Genomic DNA, 18,177 nt, shown 5'->3' on the forward strand with positions numbered 1-18,177 from the left:
GGTGGGACGTCTATTATATTTTTTTAAAGATTCATTACGGCACACTCCTTTTACCTCAAAATTAATTTAATATTATATAACAGAATTCTGACTCCAAGGGAGTTTAGGAGAATAGGTGTCAGGCACTATATGTGTTCACTGTGTAAGTCTGAACTACCTGCCATTTTAAAAACTGCAGTGAGAAGGCCACCTGTCAAAAACGAAAGGAAAAAGTTGCAAAATAGCAATTGCCCAAGCCACCACTACCAGAGATAACAGTGCTTTCCACATAATGAAAGTATTGCACAACCATTATGGATCTTTTGGCAAATGACAGAGTTTTGGCAACAGGCAAAAAAGTGGTTTGAGGACTGCAATATTCCAGAGTTGCTATGAAATGGTAATGTCATGTGGAAGTATTCGGGGGGGGGGGGGGACAAAACAGGAACTTCCCTTGTTTCTGAGTCCAATACATTACTGGGTCCCATATCTGTATATGAACAACCAAGTGATTGAGGAAATCATGGAAGCAGTTTCTGGACCACATTGAAATGATGTTATTAAATTTGTATACTGCCCTTCATCTGTAATGGTTCACAATACAAAATGTTGATGGCAATTCCTTTCAAATATGTCATGGACGCTTTTGTGGAAGCTGATTTAGCCCATTCTCTACCACTGTATTGTGATTTTAAAAGTGTGTGAGTTATTTGCACATGTCTTAATCATTCTGACCAAGAGGTGCTACCCCATCTGAAGGGCAAATTCCAGCCAGGCAAAAGCACTTGAGGGGGCAGAACAGAAACCATTGGGGCAAGACCTAGGTACAGTCCCCAGGCATCGCAATTTTTCTGATGGCACAATAAACCTTATTTTTTTAAACATACTGCATGACACACTGTTTACTTACTGTTTACTTGTTTATTCTTAACCTAAATAACACAAGAGCCTGCTGGATCAGGTCCATGGCCTATCAAGTCTAGCAAGCTGTTCTCACAGTGGCTAACTAGATGCCTGTGTGATTGTCAAAAGATCTAGCATTTTTATTTCATTGCTTCCTCAAACTTAGTTTAAATCTATCACAGTTTGTTTACTGCTGTGTTTTGATGTCCAAGAAAACTTCATTTATCCCTGGCAAACCCCACATAATTTTGAGTTTGGTGCCAAAGTTTCTTGTTCTGCTAGAAATCTAGTTCCAAAGATGGCCAGTGGGTGTCAGAGTAGTGCCACAGAATGGTGGGAAGTTTCTGGTCAGAAGTGATTGCAAGGTACTGTGGTGTACTTTGGAAAGACTTGTTTTTTAACATTTGAATTAGAGCTTTGTCTTATATTTCCACTTCTGGTTACCTTCTGCGAAGTGCAAAGCCCATGGGAGAAACTGATAGGCTTTCTATGCTGGAAGCCAGTGGTTAAGTGGTTAAGCCCTATCACTTGGAAGTTCTGACTTGTTAACATTAGTATCAACCTGGAAGAATTCTACCACCATCCAAAGGCTAGCTGTGTAGACCTTGTACCTCTACTAGTACCATATGATGTTCATTCATTGAGGCATCAGTCCAAAACTGGCATCAGAAGAGGAGCAGACCAGGGCATCTGAGCACCAAAGATTATGAAACTCCTTGCCTAGGGAGGGAGGGCTGTTTGGCACCTTCATTCTTGGCCTTCTCTCATGTACTCAGCACACTTTCTGGCAGGCATTTCTCCTGTTGCAGTAATAATTTTTAGAGGACTAACATCTCTTGCTAAACTGCGTTTATCTGTTACTGCTTCCCCCTAATTTTTACAAATGCAAATTGTAATCCTTGTTAGCCATGTATAGAAGAGCAGGGTAGTAAATTTAAGGAAATAAAAAATCTCTTACCATGTCTATGTGGCTAATGGGCAGTTTAGCCTGAAATGTGGAGATCTCTTCGCTCCAGTTATTTTGGGATTAAGGCTGTCTTGTCTCTTCACTGGAAGCACTGCTGAATGCAATGCACAAAACTCAGCTCAGGGATGGGAACCTGTGGTCCTCCAGACGGTGATGGGCTTCAACTTCCATCAGGAACTTATTGCAGGGGAGAGCACCAAAAAGCCTCTTTAGCATACAGAAATTACCATTAGATCAACTTGGAGGCAACTGAGGCTATGGCTGACAAACCAGTTTTCTTGTGGCAGCATTTAATAGTGGCAGCCCTGATATTTGTTGCAATAATTTCACCCATTAGGCAATTTTTAAATCTTTTGCAGGGATGTCTGCCGTTTTTGTTACGTCTTCTGTTCAGTTAACCAACACATTGTGGTAGCTGTGGGTGGAAGAACCTTAATTTTATCTAGTCTTTTCACAGGTAATTTAATTTCTTCCGTAGTTTAGATCTCACCTGCTCTTAACGGTTCCAAAACTTTCCTCCTTCCACACCCAACAAAGCCACCGAACAAACAAAAACGTAGAGAGTAGCCTGGGTAACAAGCTTTGGCTTCTATTCCCAGCATCTGAATAGACATGGTACTTCATGCAACTGCCTAATTCCCCAGTGCTGCTCTTCACGCCAGTAATACAAACAAGACTCCTGGGGGTGCGCATAGCTGGACCTCATGGGAGGTGCTGGTGCAGTGGAATCTGTGGTCAGATATGGAAACTTCTTTCACAGGTCACACACAACTGCTTTTGCTTAAGCAGCAAGCAGCATGAACAGTCATATTCTTAAACAGAGCAGTGTTGCCTTTTCCTAGGGAAAACCGTTCGCTTGAGCTGAAGGTTCACAATTCTCTGCGAATTATCCCAAATATTTGCAATTCACATCGAGATGTGTATGGTGCCCTTGCACAACTGAACTCTTTTTAGGAAGGGGGGAAGTGGCAAGTTAATATCTCTCAAACCTGCCCACTTGCCCATCCATCCACTGTAACGTAAAGGATGGTGTAGAGTCTGGTAGCATTGGAGTAGATAGCAAACGAGTAAGAATCAGGAGTGTGAACAATCCACCCTCGGAGTACAGAAAGGCCAGGCTAGATCTGCTCTGATGTGTAAATCACTACCAGAAAGTACACATTTTAAAAGTTTGTATGAAACATTAGATCTAGAAACCTTTTTTAAAAAAATTAAATGTTTCATTTACTGGAACTTTGGTTCAATGGCATTCTGTTCTAGAAACATTTTCTTCTCTGTATTAGCTTCACGTTATGCAAATATAAAACCTAATATGGAATTTGACACCCTGAGAATCACAACTTTCCTTTCTTTCCTGACAAAGTGCTTGGAAATGTCAATGTGTATTCTTCCATTCCTTTTGGTCATGTTTGTCTTACCATAATTTCCAGATGTTTGTTTTTTAAAGTGCAATTAAAAAAAAAAAAAGATTTCAAAATAAGTATTGCTTAATTTAGTCTGCCCAAAACCTCTTGATAGAAGAAAAACAAACACAACTGAGCACTGAACACATATGCTGTGGCTGAGCTCCAGATCACAGCTTTCTGGGACCAGGGGTCCATAGACAGTACTTTGCTTCTCTTCCACCTCTGTCCTTGCTATGATGCCTCTACACATATCCTATACTCTCCCCCTCTCTCTTACTATAAGCCATTAGTTGCAGTTACCATATAAGAGATGCAAGAGGGGGCGGCAGTAAGATTGGCTGATGGGGCCCTCTTAGTAATTGAAATTTTTGCATCTGTTTATCAGAAGTGCTATATTCCAAACTGCATTATACCAATGCTTCTGATTGTGCATTTTTAAATTGATAATATACTGTATTTTATTTTGTTTTAATCCACCATGGAAACCTGGTAAGAAATAATAATAATAATAATAATAATAATAAACAATATAATATAATACAATATGGTGTGAATTTATCCTGCTGATCACGCAGCTGCCCAATTCACATACTGGTAGCAAAACAATCTATTCTGTACTTCATACAGAATGGCATTGATTCTTCCCACCTCCTCCTTTGCTCAGAAAAAGAAAAAACCCACCCCATTTTCATTTGTACATGAATGTGGAAAGGTTGCTCTGTTTTAATCTCTCTGCTTGTGACTTTAAAAACTCTCTTTATTATCTGGGTCTCATCCAGAGATTTCTATCTCTAACCTGGCTTTCTGAAGTGCAGGCAATGAAACTGACAGCATCTATTGCTGGCTGGTATCACACTTCTGAGAGAGGAACCAGTCTATGCACATTGGATTTGCTCCTACCTAGTAAGCCCATTATATTCTGTCGCTGACCATTGGGGGGCAAAAAGAAATGATTTATAACCATGGCAACAGTTGCTGCGAGAGACTGGGATCAACAAGAATCTCTTTCATGCCCACATCAATGAGTTGAAGATGAAGAGCCTCTCACATCCATTTGGACAAGACGACTAGTGCCACTTTTTAATTTTGATTGAGGTAAGTTTGCTTGAAATGTTAGACACACACACACTCGGTAACTTGCTTAAGGGAACTTGTTGCTCTGAGCTATTTTTCTGAATTGGAGTTGAGTATTCCCAGGGGACTATCTCACCCTCTTACCTGCTAACAGACCCTCTTCTCCCTCATCCCACCACCACAAGTGAATCGGCTTTTCTTCAACTGACTTAGAGTGCTTGCCAGAACCCATAGGAATCAATCTATGCTCTGGCTCTTAGCTTCAGAACTTTCTCTGCAACACAGGGTGATTTTTAGGAAGAATGCTCTCTTAAGCTGTGCTTGTTTCATATCCAATAGTCATCCTGTGTATTCTGTCGCCTCTAGGGCACATGGAAAGCCTGGATTTGTTTAAATCTTTAAATACTTGCTGAGCACCCTTCACGTACTTCTCTAAAAATCATAGGGAATATCTGTATATCAGTGTTGAGTGATAGTAAGGGAGAAAACAGGAAAAACTTATTCATGCTACCCTCCCCCCACCTTGAGCCCCTTGAAAGAAAGCTTTAATAGTTAATGGTTAATAACCTACAGTGTAGCAATACAATTCATTGGCAAGACTATGGTATTACTTGAGAAGTTTTACTTTCACTTGCAGTTAATGTGCTAAGGGGTGAGAAGGGACGACCATGCTACCAAGTGACAGCTGTAGCTATCTCTAGGACAATGCACACTTCCCAATAATAATTAAATAGTACAGTGGTACCTCGGGTTAAAGACGCTTCAGGTTACAGACGCTTCAGGTTAAAGACTCCGGTAACCCAGAAATAGTACCTTGGGTTAAGAACTTTGCTTCAGGATGAGAACAGAAATCGTGCGGCGGCGGCATGGCAGCAATGGGAGGCCTCATTAGCTAAAGTAGTACCTCAGGTTAAGAACAGTTTCAGGTTAAGAACGGACCTCCAGAACAAATTAAGTTCTTAACCCGAGGTACCACTGTATTACCATTTCGTTCATTCATTTATATGAATATTTATATACAGTTGACTCCCCGTTTACATGGGGATACGTTCCGTACCCCCACGTGCATATACAAAAGTGCGTAAAATGGGGGACTCACCAGTATCAGCTCAGCTGATGGGTGGGGAAGAATCTTCTCTGCCCTTCAGCTGTGCCAATCCATGGAGCCGTGCCATTCCTCCACTCATGTGAGCTGGAGGGACAGCACGGGTCCATGGACTGGCATCTGATGGGTCCACAGAGTCATGTTGGAGGGACAGCCCAGCTCTCACACAGCTGATGGGCGTGGTAGGGGCTGCTGCCATGCTACCCTGCACACCAGCTGTTAGGTGGGGAGGCCTGCTTGTCCCAGTGCATGAAGGGGACGCCCTCTTTGGGCTCTGGGAAGGGTCTCCTCGCGAGCCAGGACTCCTCCCCAGGGTGCTCCCCATTTCCAGGTTCCTGGCACCGTGTGTGTGGTCAGTTGTGCACAAATATGGCGTGTGTAAAAGACCTTCTTCTTACAGTCACTTGTTGTTTGTACAACAAGTAGAAACGTAATAATACAGACACAAAATTTAAAATTAGGACGTCAAAGAGCAATGCCATGAAACGGCAGAACAATAGCTAACAAAGGCAATCCTTTCTAACAGCACTGTTGTTCGCGATGGGGAACTTGTGACCCTCCAGATATTGCTGAACTAAAGTTCTCAGCATCTGTGAGCACTAGCCATGTTGGCTGGGACTGATACTGGTTGTCGTCTAACAACATTGGGAAGAGCCGCAAGTTCCTCCTCTGTTTCAGGTGCTGTGTTGTTAGACAGGGTATCCAGGTTGCACCTCAAAATGATGGTTTGGCTGCTGCCTCCCAGTGCTGTTGGTATCATACCACTTTAACAGTTGGGCTTTCCCCCAAAGAATCCTGGGATCCGTAGTCTGTTAAGAGGTGTTGAGAGTTGACAGGGGAACCTGTATTGCCCTCCCAGAACTACAATTCCCAGAGCTCTATGGGAACAAGGATTGATCATGAACAGTAGCTCTATGAAGGGAATAGGTGGCAGTGGAAGACAGGAGTGCCTGGCGTGCTCTGGTCCATGGGGTCACGAAGAGTTGGACACGACTAAACGACTAAACAACAACACCACCACCACCACCACTCGGCACCCTTAACAAACAGTGCAGATGAGGCCTTAATAGAGTTAAGTTCCCCTTCCGCAATGCCCACTCCACTATCTCTGTATAGTGGAACATTTATTGGGTTTTCATTTCCTGATAATCGGCTAGTTCCCAAATATACACCATCATTGTTCTCAAGCCATAGACATTTTCACAGTCACCTGACACTTATTTGAACAATCAGGATGTACTTGATGAATTGAGCTATTTGTGTCCCTAAGAGCTGGAAAGCTTGGCAGAATGGACAGGAAATAAACCTGCTTTTCATCTTCTGAGCGGTTTTGCCATTTACATGTACAGCTCTCCCCACTGTGTTTCCTCCGTAAATGGCCCCTCATGGTTGCTCCCACCCCCACCCCCTTTATAGAAACCTATGCTCCTTTGTTTCCATTTTCCATCTCTTGTCATCTTCTGTGAACAGGTTCGGTCTTTCCACCCATTGTGGAAACCCAGAAAATGAAAACCTGAATAGGGCTAACACGTCTGTCACTTTAAGCAACGTAAACTCTTCTCACACAGGAAATGAATTTACAATAAAGCCGAATGAAAATGGCAGCCCAAAATTCTTCCTCTTATTTAGGGGCAGAAAAAGGAGGGTTTTTGTGTCTCGTTTTGCCAAATATTATCCAGAGGGAGGAGAATTTCTTCAGCAGTTTCTTGGAGATGGGGATTAACATGAACACTGGCAGCAGAAACAACACAGCTGGTTGCTTCCTCCCCCCCCCCCCCTTAGAGAGTTTTCCATTTTTCATGGTGGGCTATTTTGTTTTGGTTTTATTGCTGCTACTCTTTGTATTGTCTGTGGTGGTGGCTGAAACTGTGGCAGGATTTTGTATTCTTCCCAATGCCCTGGAATTAGTATCGTTATGAGGTATTGTGGGTAAAAAATGGCAGCAGCCAAACAAAGAAGGAGAAAGAGACTATTCAGCGAAATGGCTCTCATTACTAGACAAGGGTGAGCTGAATAAAATTATCTGATTCCCACCCCCTGAAAAAACCCCTCTCCTGAGGAATACAGGCTCGGCCCTACTTTTAAAGTATGGTACGTGACTCACTGTGCCTGTTCCACTGACTTATTAGTATTTGAGGGAGCTAAAAGTGTCAGAATAGTTCTTCAAGAGCAAAAGAAGAAAAAGCACTTCTGTATAGGAAGGAGAAGAAAAATGATACCTCACATATGGGTTCTAGAAAAACCTTGTAACCTCCCAACCACATTGTAATTTAAACTCTATGTGCTGCCCGTGTGTAAATTTCTACACAGAATTCTTTGCTTGTAGATAGTTATTTGGTTTTCCAGGCCAGCCCTTGGCATTTTGCTGCCTGAGATGAAGGACAAGATGGTGCCCTCACATTCCACATACAAAATCTGACCAGGTGGGCAGTTGACTCTGCTTTAGTGCTGATGATGGGAAAATATCCTCCACTGCACCTGAGGGCAGCACATGAGGGTAGGAGATGCAGAACAGGCTAGCTTGGGGGGCTCAGGGGGAATGGGGGCAGTGTTGACACTCTATTGACACCTCCAGCATCTGCTACCTGAGACAGCTGCCTCACTCTGCCTAATGGTAGGGCCAGCCCTGGCGCTGTGTGAAGCATCCCTAGAAAGAGGTTTGTAGTCCCTCTTTCCTTTCCAATTAGTCCTTGAATAGTCTCTGCCCTGACATCTAATGTTTTACAGCTCTGGGAATGTAATGATTTGTGGAGACCTCCCTGTCTAATTCCTGGTTATATACTGTTGGGCCTGTCATTACTCGGGGTGTATTACTGATTGCCGCTGCAGCTGGAATGTATATCTACCCACGTCTGTGTTTGGGGTGTTTATCTGATCTTGGAGCTGCTCCTGCTATTACTTGTCAGCATTGTTTATGAAGCCTGGTGGAATTAAATGTTATTGATTACAAGGCCAGGAGTAACTGCGAGATCAGCAAGTGGAAATTTAGGTAGAGATTTGTCAAAGGATGGGACTGCAGCAGCTAAAACTTTTAATTGGCTGTGCCAGGAATCTTTCCCACTAAGGCCAGCCATCATGTGTTCCATTTTTGTGTGCAAGAATAATGACCAAGCATCGGGATTGTTTTCTCTGCCCCACCCCCCACCCCAAAAATGCTTTGAGTGTCAATCTTTTGTATGATTCAAATGGGCAAATCTGTCAATGTTGGTCTCTCTTTTTCCCATTAATGAGGGCAGTTATTCACATTTCCACCTCAGTTTGCATTTGACTATAAGTGTGTGAGTTCCACATGAATATTCATCAACATTTTTGTTTGAATTTCTCCCAGTGTACGTGCTTGCATTCAGTTTTGCCTAATATAAAGCAATCTCCCCTAAAATAGTGCATCTGTGTATGTTATTTTCATGAATATATGCATTTTTATGGATACTTTACGGCACTATGTGCATTTTTTTTAACCCATTACTTGGGAGGAGAACTGCATTGCAAAATTCAGAGATGTGTACAGTACGTAGAATTGTACAGTTGGAAGGGACCCTTCCACGATTATTAAATCAAGAACTGATGGAAAAAGAATTTCCTCCCAAATCAGATTGCTTCCCCCTCCCCCTCAGTGTGTGCTGTGTCTTGTTTCTTCATTTTATAATGCAGATGTGCATTTACTCTAGCTGTCCAATGGTTGTGCAGGACAGTGGCCCCTATAGGAAGGAAAGCAGACCCCAATTTCCTATCACAATGTCTCATCAAAACTGCTGTTCCATGTGCAATTGTTTCTTTTTACTTTCCATCAATACTGGCCCATATTGGTTAAAAAGCACTTCAGAAGGTGAGGAGGAAATTAAGAATGCTAGGAAGGAATTCATTTTCAGTGGTACAAAGGCACTAATGTGGTTTTCCCATGGAAAGGGGGGGGGAGCTTCTGCTTGTTGGTTTTATGGGCATCAGTGATCTGACTTTTGACTGAAAATTCTTTAACACTCAGGAACTGGTGCTGACTTTCTTTCTCCTTTTTAAAGCTAGCATGTTGGCAGGTCGCCTGGTCTCCCCTGACACCCAGGTCCCACAGATCTGTTTGCATCCCATGTGCCAAATGCCTAAAAAAAGGAGCCAATCAAATCACGCCTGTCTAATGCATTAATGAATCTCCTTATGAGCTGCTTGCAAGCTTAATTCCTTAGCATGTGGTAATGGTGCTTTCGTATCTAGCAAAACAAATCCAAGGAAGGGTCCAGAGGGGCAGGGGCAAATGATGTTTTGTGGAGTGCAGAACCCCAACATTAGACCTGCCTCACTGTGGAAATTCTGAAGCAATTCCCCCAAATGTTAATTCGGGGCATCTAGTTGAGAATGGAGGTAGGTTGCTTTTCTTTCTGTCGTTGTTGCAGCAAATGTTCCCTTTGCTTTGTGGTTTCTGCCATTTGCCAAGTAGCTTTCAGCTGATTTGGGGGAAGCAGAGCTGAATAGGATTTATTTACTGCTCTAAAGTGAGCTGTTTCTTAGGGGACTCTTTAAGTGTTGTAAAAGCTAGTAGCCTGCTGGGCAGAATGCACTCAAAATGCACAGCAATGCATTGCTACGATCTGTTCTGCAATGGCACTGAAAAAGTGTGGAGGCAGTAAATTTAAACATCTCAGAGTTAAAAGGATCACTTTCTTTGTGGCAAGTATAGGAAAGTGGGCAGTTGAGGTTAGTGAGAAGCCAGTCACAGTTCAGATAAGTTGCTCTAGTCAAGAACGTCTCTCTCTCTATGCCTGCCTTCCCTATCCTGGAGTATGTCTCTTTCTTGTGCTTCTCAGTTTGAACCAAATTTACCAAAGGAGTCATGAATAAAGACACTTTAAAATACTGCAATCAATTAAAAAAAAAAACCCCAGATGGCAGTAGGCTGGAAGACTAAAACAACAATAATGTAACAATTAAACCAACGAGTGTGCTGAGTTCTCATCATATTGCTGTTTGCCACCGAAGGTCTTAACTTGGCATCTAAAACTGAAGTTAAAAAGGCACCAGGTGAACCTCTCTGTGAAGGCAATTCCAGAAGCTAAGGACCACCACAGGAAAGCCCATCTCCATGGCTGCCACCCACTTGCCTCATTTCTGAAGGTGGAAGCAGCTGGAGAAGAACACCTCACCACAATCTGATCTTGTGGACAGGATTGGATGGGAGAAGGTTGCCCTTCAGATCTGTTTAAGAAATTTAGAAGTAGAATTCAATTAAGTGTGGTTACACTGATCAGAGATGCCCCCTCTTTTTATTTTTTAAACACACACAGTTTTATATTAATGGGCCAGATTTAAGACAACTCTGCTGATCTCTGAGGTCGGGCATTCTGGCCTCTCTCCTTGTTCCTTGGCATTTAAACTGTGCTAATCTTTTTTTTTTTCATTCCACACATAGCAGAGTTATTTTGCCATTGAATATATTACCAATTATGTGAGCAGACTGTTTGCTCTCCAGGTCCTGACCTGGCCATACATTGCTTGTGATTATGTATTTTAGTGTTCCTGGTCTTGAATACTGTTCTCTTTTTGTAGCACAGGGCACCCATTCCTTCTGCATATGAATGATGCTAATTAGTATATTAACCTTTTGCTTTATGCTGACTTGCTTGCTTTTGTATGGAAGGGGGGACTATTGAGGGGGTTTCTCAGTCTTTGGGTCATGACCTGTAATGACACGAAGTATTTTCTTTGCTAGTGCTGTTGATTTGGGTCATGACAAGCCCAGCAGAGTTTATATACAGGCCTTTGACTCCAAATGAGTCTGAATAGTCTTGATGCTTTCCCCTTTAAAATACATTGAAGCTGCTGTATATTTTTTAATGGAATGCTCTATCACAAGAGACCAGGGCCCTGCGGGATCTGACATCTTTCTGCAGGGCCTGCAAGACGGAGCTGTTCCGCCAGGCCTTTGGCCAGGTGGGGTCCAGTCTGACCCCCTTCCTTCTTCCTTCTTCCCTCTTTCTGTGGGACCCTGTATGTAAGTGGCCTTTTGGCACCTTCTATCGGCCCACATGGGACCAGCACGGGTGGCCAGGCCTGGTGAACATTTAATATTCCTTACCCTTACCATTTTATTTTGATTTTAAATGTGATTTTGAACTGTATTTTAATCAGTCGTTTGATTTTGTGTTTTTAATGTATTATATATTTGGTGTTAGCCGCCCTGAGCCCGGTCTTGGCTGGGGAGGGCAGGGTATAAATACAATTAATTTTTATTTTATATTATTATTATTATTATTATTATTATTATTATTATTATTAATGAAAAGCTCTGTGTGAATTATGTGAGGATGTGCCCTTCATCACACATATACCATACACACATAGATTTTTAGGAAGAGATCTTGGTGGAGATCTCTTGCTGTAGGAAATGAATGGATGCTTAGGGACCTGTCTAATTCTAAGTTGGACCATTGGTCCATCTCAGTATTGCTTATACTGGCTTTTAGCTGGTCTCCAGTGTTTCAGGCATGAGTCTTCCTTAGCCCTACCTGGAGATGCAAGCGATTGAACCTGGATCCTTCTGTTGACCTATGACCCTTCCCGTGCCAGTTTATATTACATTGGAGCTAATGAGGACCTGTCATTCCAGAGGGGCTTACAACAATTTCAGTAAAATTATCAGGAAGTACACAGTGTAATCATTAGACACCTTCCCCCACCCCCTTGCTGTATTGGACCATCCATAGGGAGAAATATATCTGGTTTTTGAAAAATAATAATTTGTTCTAGCTTTAGTAATATTTCTTTTTGTGAGTTTCTACGTAAATAATAAAAGAACCTTAATATATATAAGTCTATATATCCAAAGGAATAGTTCATGAATATTATTGAATGGTAGAATGGCTAGGCACTGAATGTCCAGGGCTCAACCTGTTCACTCTGAGCCTTAACCTCCTGCTTAACCTCCTGCTTAGCGAGGAGTTAATCTCTGATCATAAGCCATAGGAAGTGAAAGCTGTGTAGGAAGTTGGCTGCTGAGTCCAAGAGGAGAGTTGCACCTCTTCTCCTCCTTTATGGATTAGCATTGACTGCAACAGCAGCCAGTCTTTTCTGTCTAATTATCCTTGAGGAGGTTGAGGCTCAGGTCCTTGGCCAATGCTGGCGGCTGGACAGCTCTAGATACCTCCCCTTCTTTCCTTCTGCACTGTTCTGACGTTCTGGCCCTGCATGCGGATTGGATAGAAAAATTCTAGCCCATAATGCTAGTCTCCCTCAATACCTTAATTTAAGAGAAGACAAGTTTCTTTTTCAAGTTACTTTTCCTTCTTACTAAGAAGAAATCACCGGCATCCCTTGATTTTTCTCAGGATATAACGAAAAAGCATTAAGTGCTGCTCATGTTCCTCTTGCAATCAGGCAGCAGCATCTACTCAGAGTGATATGAAGGAGCCTGCCAAAGGCCATCAAAAGTGTGTTTTATTTTGTTAAAGCAGTTTGCCTTTCTAATGTTTCGCAAAGCTTTGTAGCCCTAAAGCTGCTCAACTACTTCAGGGTGGATTGTTGCTGAACGAAACTTGGGTCCAATAAAATGAAGGATTGCTACTGCCTTGAAGAATTAAAATATCAAAGCTTCCCTACTATTAATTCTGCTGAGGAATACATCGTGGGGCTTGATGCCTGTGTATTTTGCAAAATCCACAGCTTCCATCCCTGACTTCCTCTCATTCTAGCCACATTATGGTCCCATGTAGCATTCTTAAGAGAGCCAGTAAAACAGGTAAGAGAGCTGGGCCTACTTCTGGCTCCCATAATTCAAGCACGGCCAACTTGGCTTTCTCTCCTACAAATTCTTCTTATTCAAAATACTTTCTACTGTTTGCTCAAACTTTAAGAGATTCATCTGAAGCATTGCTTTCTGACCTTCCAGTGAGAACTGTTGGCAAGGCCAGGCTTTTGTGGCGGTGGCTGCAAACCTTTGGAACTCATTTCCTAGGGAAACATGCATGGTTTCATCGCTGCTAGCTTTTAAGGAAACTCTTAATTCAATCTGCATTTGGTTAATTTTTAACATGTTGTGCTTTTAAAACAGTTTATTGATGCTGCTCATAAATTGACGGGATTGATGGGGGTAGGTTGTTGTTGTTTATTGTGTTGTATTTTATTTTTTTGTAAATTGCCGCGGGACTGCAGTGAGCCCTGAAACATGGGTTAGAAATTTTTTAAATCTTTTTCCTTCCTTTTTTGCCGTGAGACACCAGTTTGCCCTGATTATAGCTTCTTAAAGAACAGAGAAGGAGAGTAACATTTAAGGAAGTGGAACATGTAATGACAGAGGCATCTTATTATTATTTCTATCCCTCTATTGTAGCACCCTGCTTGTGGTTAACGCTTAGCTGGAATGAAATATTCAACGCAGCAATAGAGAAATTAAAATAATAATTTATTTGTCAGACAAATAAATGAGAGGCACAGTGGTATATGGTTACCAAGCTCTGGCCCGGTCTCCTGCCATTATGGCCAGCACTTATATTCCCTCAGCCCAGCTCCCTTGCTCCTCCTTTGGCTGCCTCTGTCCAATCAGCCTGGTTGAATTTCCTATTGGCTGATTGCTATAACCAATCCTAAAAGATACACCCATTTCCTATTGCCTTTTATGGGATACAAAAAGCTATATATTCTTCTATCTATAAATGACAAATAAGTAGTCATATATCTTACATTTGTCTCAACAAGGAACCTTAATTACCAGCTCACCTCTTGCCCTATTGCCCTCCAAAACAGATGGTTAATAGTTTTAATTTTTTATCTTAAACAGATGTCAGAGATCTTGGGTTCACATTCTCATACATCATCAATGAAAGATCTCCTTTTTGAAGGTCTTTAAACAAAGGCCTGACAACCATATATCAGGAGTGCTCGATGGCGTCTCCTGTCTGGCAGGGGGCTGGGCTCGTTTGCCCCTCTGGTCTCCTACAGCAATATGACTCTATGAAATAATAATTTAACATTTCTTTCTTTCTAGATCCTTTGCATAATTACATTTAAGCCAGTATATTTCATACATTATCATAGATAGCTTTTTAGAAGAATAAACCTTCTCAAAGTAACAGGAAGGAATAGTTTACAGCCTCAAAATAAAATAGGAAAGAAGCCTCTTCTTCTGTTTACACTCCCCTTTCTTTTCCATTTGCTCTTGGCCTTTAACCTTAGAAAGATATGGCTCAAGTTTAATGGTTTTACTATTTACCAACTCTTAATTATGTAGGGTGGTGTAACCTTGCTCTCAGCCTGTAATTCCCTTTTACGACTTTGAGAATTGTTTTCTGCTATAAATCAGGGGGCCCCCTTGTCCAGGAGGATAAACATCTTGCCAAAGTACTTAGGCAGCTGGTCTTCTGCCTGGCATAAAACATTTGAAAATCTTTAAGCTCATTTTAAAATACAGACCCTAATCAAACTATAAGCCTTGATAAAAATGCAGGCTATGATTAGATGCCTCATTATCATCTCTGAACACAGATTTTTCAGGGTTTTGGAATACAGTACAATGCAAACCTGTGGGATGTGTGTGCATGCCATGGGCATGGAATGGAGCAGCCTCTCCTGTATAGCTCCTTCAGCTCTCTGCAATCTCTCTGCAAAAAATAAAATAAAACACACACACACACACACACACACACACACACCCACCATGCCAAGTAAAAGTTGATTGTAATGCATGTACAATGTGTAATCTTCCTTTTCTCCCTTTTTTTCTGCCTACAACAATATCCCCTAGTTAAAGTTTGGAACTCTTGGGACTATTACAGTTACAAATAATATTCTGCAAGTGTATATCACTTGCAGACTTCAAGCCTAAATTCAAGACAAGAGCATGTCTCTTGCCTTAAATTTGTTATTAGTGGAGGAAAGCCATTTCATGTTTCAATGTAATAAAGTGCTATATAAATGACTGTTTTAGGCCACATCCTTGCAGCCACTCTAAAAAATTCATGTGGGAGTCCATTTTTAAAAATGTTTTATTCACAGTCCCATCTTAACCCTGTTTAGAGCCCATTAAGAGCTTATGTTTTCTTGCCCTCATCTTTTCCTCAGCCGAAGGAGCTTCATCTGGAGCTCTGGGCCAAAGTCAAAGTATACTGTTAAGCCACAAGAAGCCTAGTGAGGCTATCTTCAGATCACATGGTTCTTATGCACGTAAGCAGTTCATAAAGGTATAGCTGGAGGAGGATGCATGGGTTTATTTTACAAGCCTCCGAGTACAGCATTCCAGAAATTAGCTCCTACCACTGAGTTTCCCATACTGCATTTCTGCTGTTTAGTTTTCGGTCAAAGCTCCACATGGAATAAGCACGACAAGCACATTCTGTCACTAGCAAAAGCCACCTATACCAGGCTTCCTCAACCTCGGCCCTCCAGATGTTTTGAGACTACAATTCCCATCATCCCTGACCATTGGTCCTGCTAGCTAGGGATCATGGGAGTTGTAGGCCAAAAACATCTGGAGGGCTGATGTTGAGGAAGCCTGACTATACATTAAAAATTCCCATTAACCTCCTCTTTTGTCCCTATGGCTCAGGTATTTGTTGTAGCTCAGGAGGCTTTCAAACGATGAATTGACTTTAGCTATTTGCCTTAATTCCTGAGCTGCTACAGCCATGTCTATTTACACTCCTGAGGGGGGTCTCTTTAATACTCAGGATGCTTTCCCCCCCAGAGCCAATTATTTGGCTCCTGGAGTATCTCCCTCTACCACTTATAAATTCTTGATTAAGAATCAATGCCTCCTTCTTGGGAGAATGCACGATTAATGCTAGAGTTGCCTAACAAGTGAAAGAACAAGTCTTCTGGAAGAATCAGCATGTATTCTGCAAAAGGAAGTCTTGCCGCATTCACTTATTAGTGAGCTGGAATTATCAGCATTAATTCAATGAAGGTCTTGTTCACTTTGACATCCATGAATGACATCTGCGCCAGCAGCTGCTAACACCAGTTCATGGTGGTTCTTAAGAAGAGCCTGCTGGATCAGGCCATTGGCCTGTCTAGTCCAGCATCCTGTTCCCACAGTGGCCAACCAGATGCTTGTGAGAAACCCACAAGCAGGACCTGAGCACAAAAGTACTCTCCTTTCCTGTTATTTCCAGGCGCTGGTATTCAGAAGCATTACCATCTCTGACTACAGAGGCAGAGCATAGTTATCATGGCCAGTAGCCACAGAGAGCCCTCTGCTCCATGAATTTGCCTAATCCTCTTTTAAAGCCATCCAAGTTGGTGGCCGCCATTGCCTCCTGCCATGCCTTGCAAACAAAGAAAGAAAGAGAGCCAATGGTTTTAATTTCACTCAACGTTGTAATTAACATTTAGGTCACAAAGCTTGAACAAACTTGAAATATACTCAGAGTCGCAAAGTGATTTCATGCTCTTTATTCAGCTCATAGTGGTGAGGAGGAATGAATCAATGTCCCCTCACAGTATCTGCTTTATATACATTATTTACACAATGGGCTGCACATGATTGGCTAATTCTGGAATTCTACTGTAAGCCAATCAGGTTGTGGATTCACTTCTATCTGGAGCAGGATTGGGTGGTTCCTGCCAACCAATCATACTGCTGCATTGTTCTAGGACCAATCAGACTGCTGCATTCTGAATCCTATTGTTCTAGGACCAATCAGACTGCTGCCTTTTGGATCCTATTGTTCTAGGACCAATCAGACTGCTACAGTTTGGATCCTATTCAACTCAGTACATAACACCCCTCCCCTCTAAGTTCCAGTCCTGCCCGGGAGGTCGCATTCATAGTCCTCAAGGTATGCCGGCGGCCTCCGTGTGCGTTGTGGCCTGGGGTGTTCCCTGGTCCGGGCTCCGGGTTCTGGCTCGTGTTCCAAGGATGCTGGCTGTGATGCGGCTGTTTGGTCTGGTGCAACCGGCTCGCTCAGTCGTGGTTCTGGTTCCGGTGTCCTTTCGGCCTCACGGGTCCTCTCTGTATTTACTGATTCTGCCTCTCCTGCTGGCCCCTCCTGCTCTATGGGCCTCACTGCCCCGCTGTTCCCTTGGGACTCCTCTGACCTGTCCTCCTCCTGGTTTTCTCCCGGGAATCGTCGCCGTATCTGGTCGCAGTGGCGGCGCCAGCATTGCCCCCCATCCGTTAGCACCTCGTACGACACGGGGCCAGTGACCCTGGTGATTGTGGCGGGTACCCATGCTGGGCCTGCCCCAAAATTCTTTGCGTACACTGGGTCCTGGGCCTCGAAGGTCCGGGGGTTCCTGCCTTCCCCCACCACTACCTCATCCTGAGCTCTATCGGGGTGAAGGCGGTCCAATCTGATTGCAAGGCGCCGACCCATTAGTAGTTCAGCGGGGCTCCGGCCAGTCGTTGAGCTGGGGGTGCTGTGCTGTGCTAGAAGGAATGTGGCAAGGCGGTACTCCCAGTCCCCTTGTGTCATGCGGCGAAGGGTGTCCTTGGTGGTCCGCACCATGCGTTCTGCTTGGCCATTGGTGGCAGGGTGGAACGGCGCCGAACGGATGTGGCGGATGGCGTTCTGCGCTGTGAAGGTTTGGAATTCTCCTGACGTAAATGCAGTCCCGTTGTCTGAGACGAGAGTGTCAGGGAGCCCGTGGGTTGCAAACAGCCTGCGTAGTACCCGGATGGCTGCGGACGTGGAAGTGGACGGTACCAGTGCGACTTCCAGCCATTTGGTGTAGGAGTCCACCACTATGAAGAATGTTTTCCCCTGAAAGGGGCCAGCGAAATCCACATGCAGGCGTGACCATGGTGCTCGGGCGGACTCCCAGGA

At 43.2% G+C, this 18,177-nt stretch overlaps 1 protein-coding gene across 4 annotated transcripts in view; it reads left to right on the top strand.

Annotated features, from left to right (window-relative positions):
- Positions 1 to 4,278: 4,278 nt before the first annotated feature.
- Positions 4,279 to 18,177, top strand: part of TOGARAM2 (TOG array regulator of axonemal microtubules 2) — an 80,081-nt gene continuing 66,182 nt past the window's right edge. The window contains exon 1 of one of the 4 annotated variants that reach the window (XM_081000116.1): positions 4,279 to 4,350. The gene's annotated coding sequence lies outside the window, so the exon portion shown is untranslated. Of the gene's footprint in view, positions 4,351 to 9,588; positions 9,788 to 10,579; positions 10,605 to 18,177 lie in introns of those variants that run through there. The other 3 variants (XM_081000115.1, XM_081000113.1, XM_081000120.1) reach the window with 3 other exon arrangements.

This window comes from Podarcis pityusensis (assembly GCF_964106645.2).
Source record: "Podarcis pityusensis genome assembly, chromosome: 3".
Classification (NCBI taxonomy): Eukaryota; Metazoa; Chordata; class Lepidosauria; order Squamata; family Lacertidae; genus Podarcis; species Podarcis pityusensis.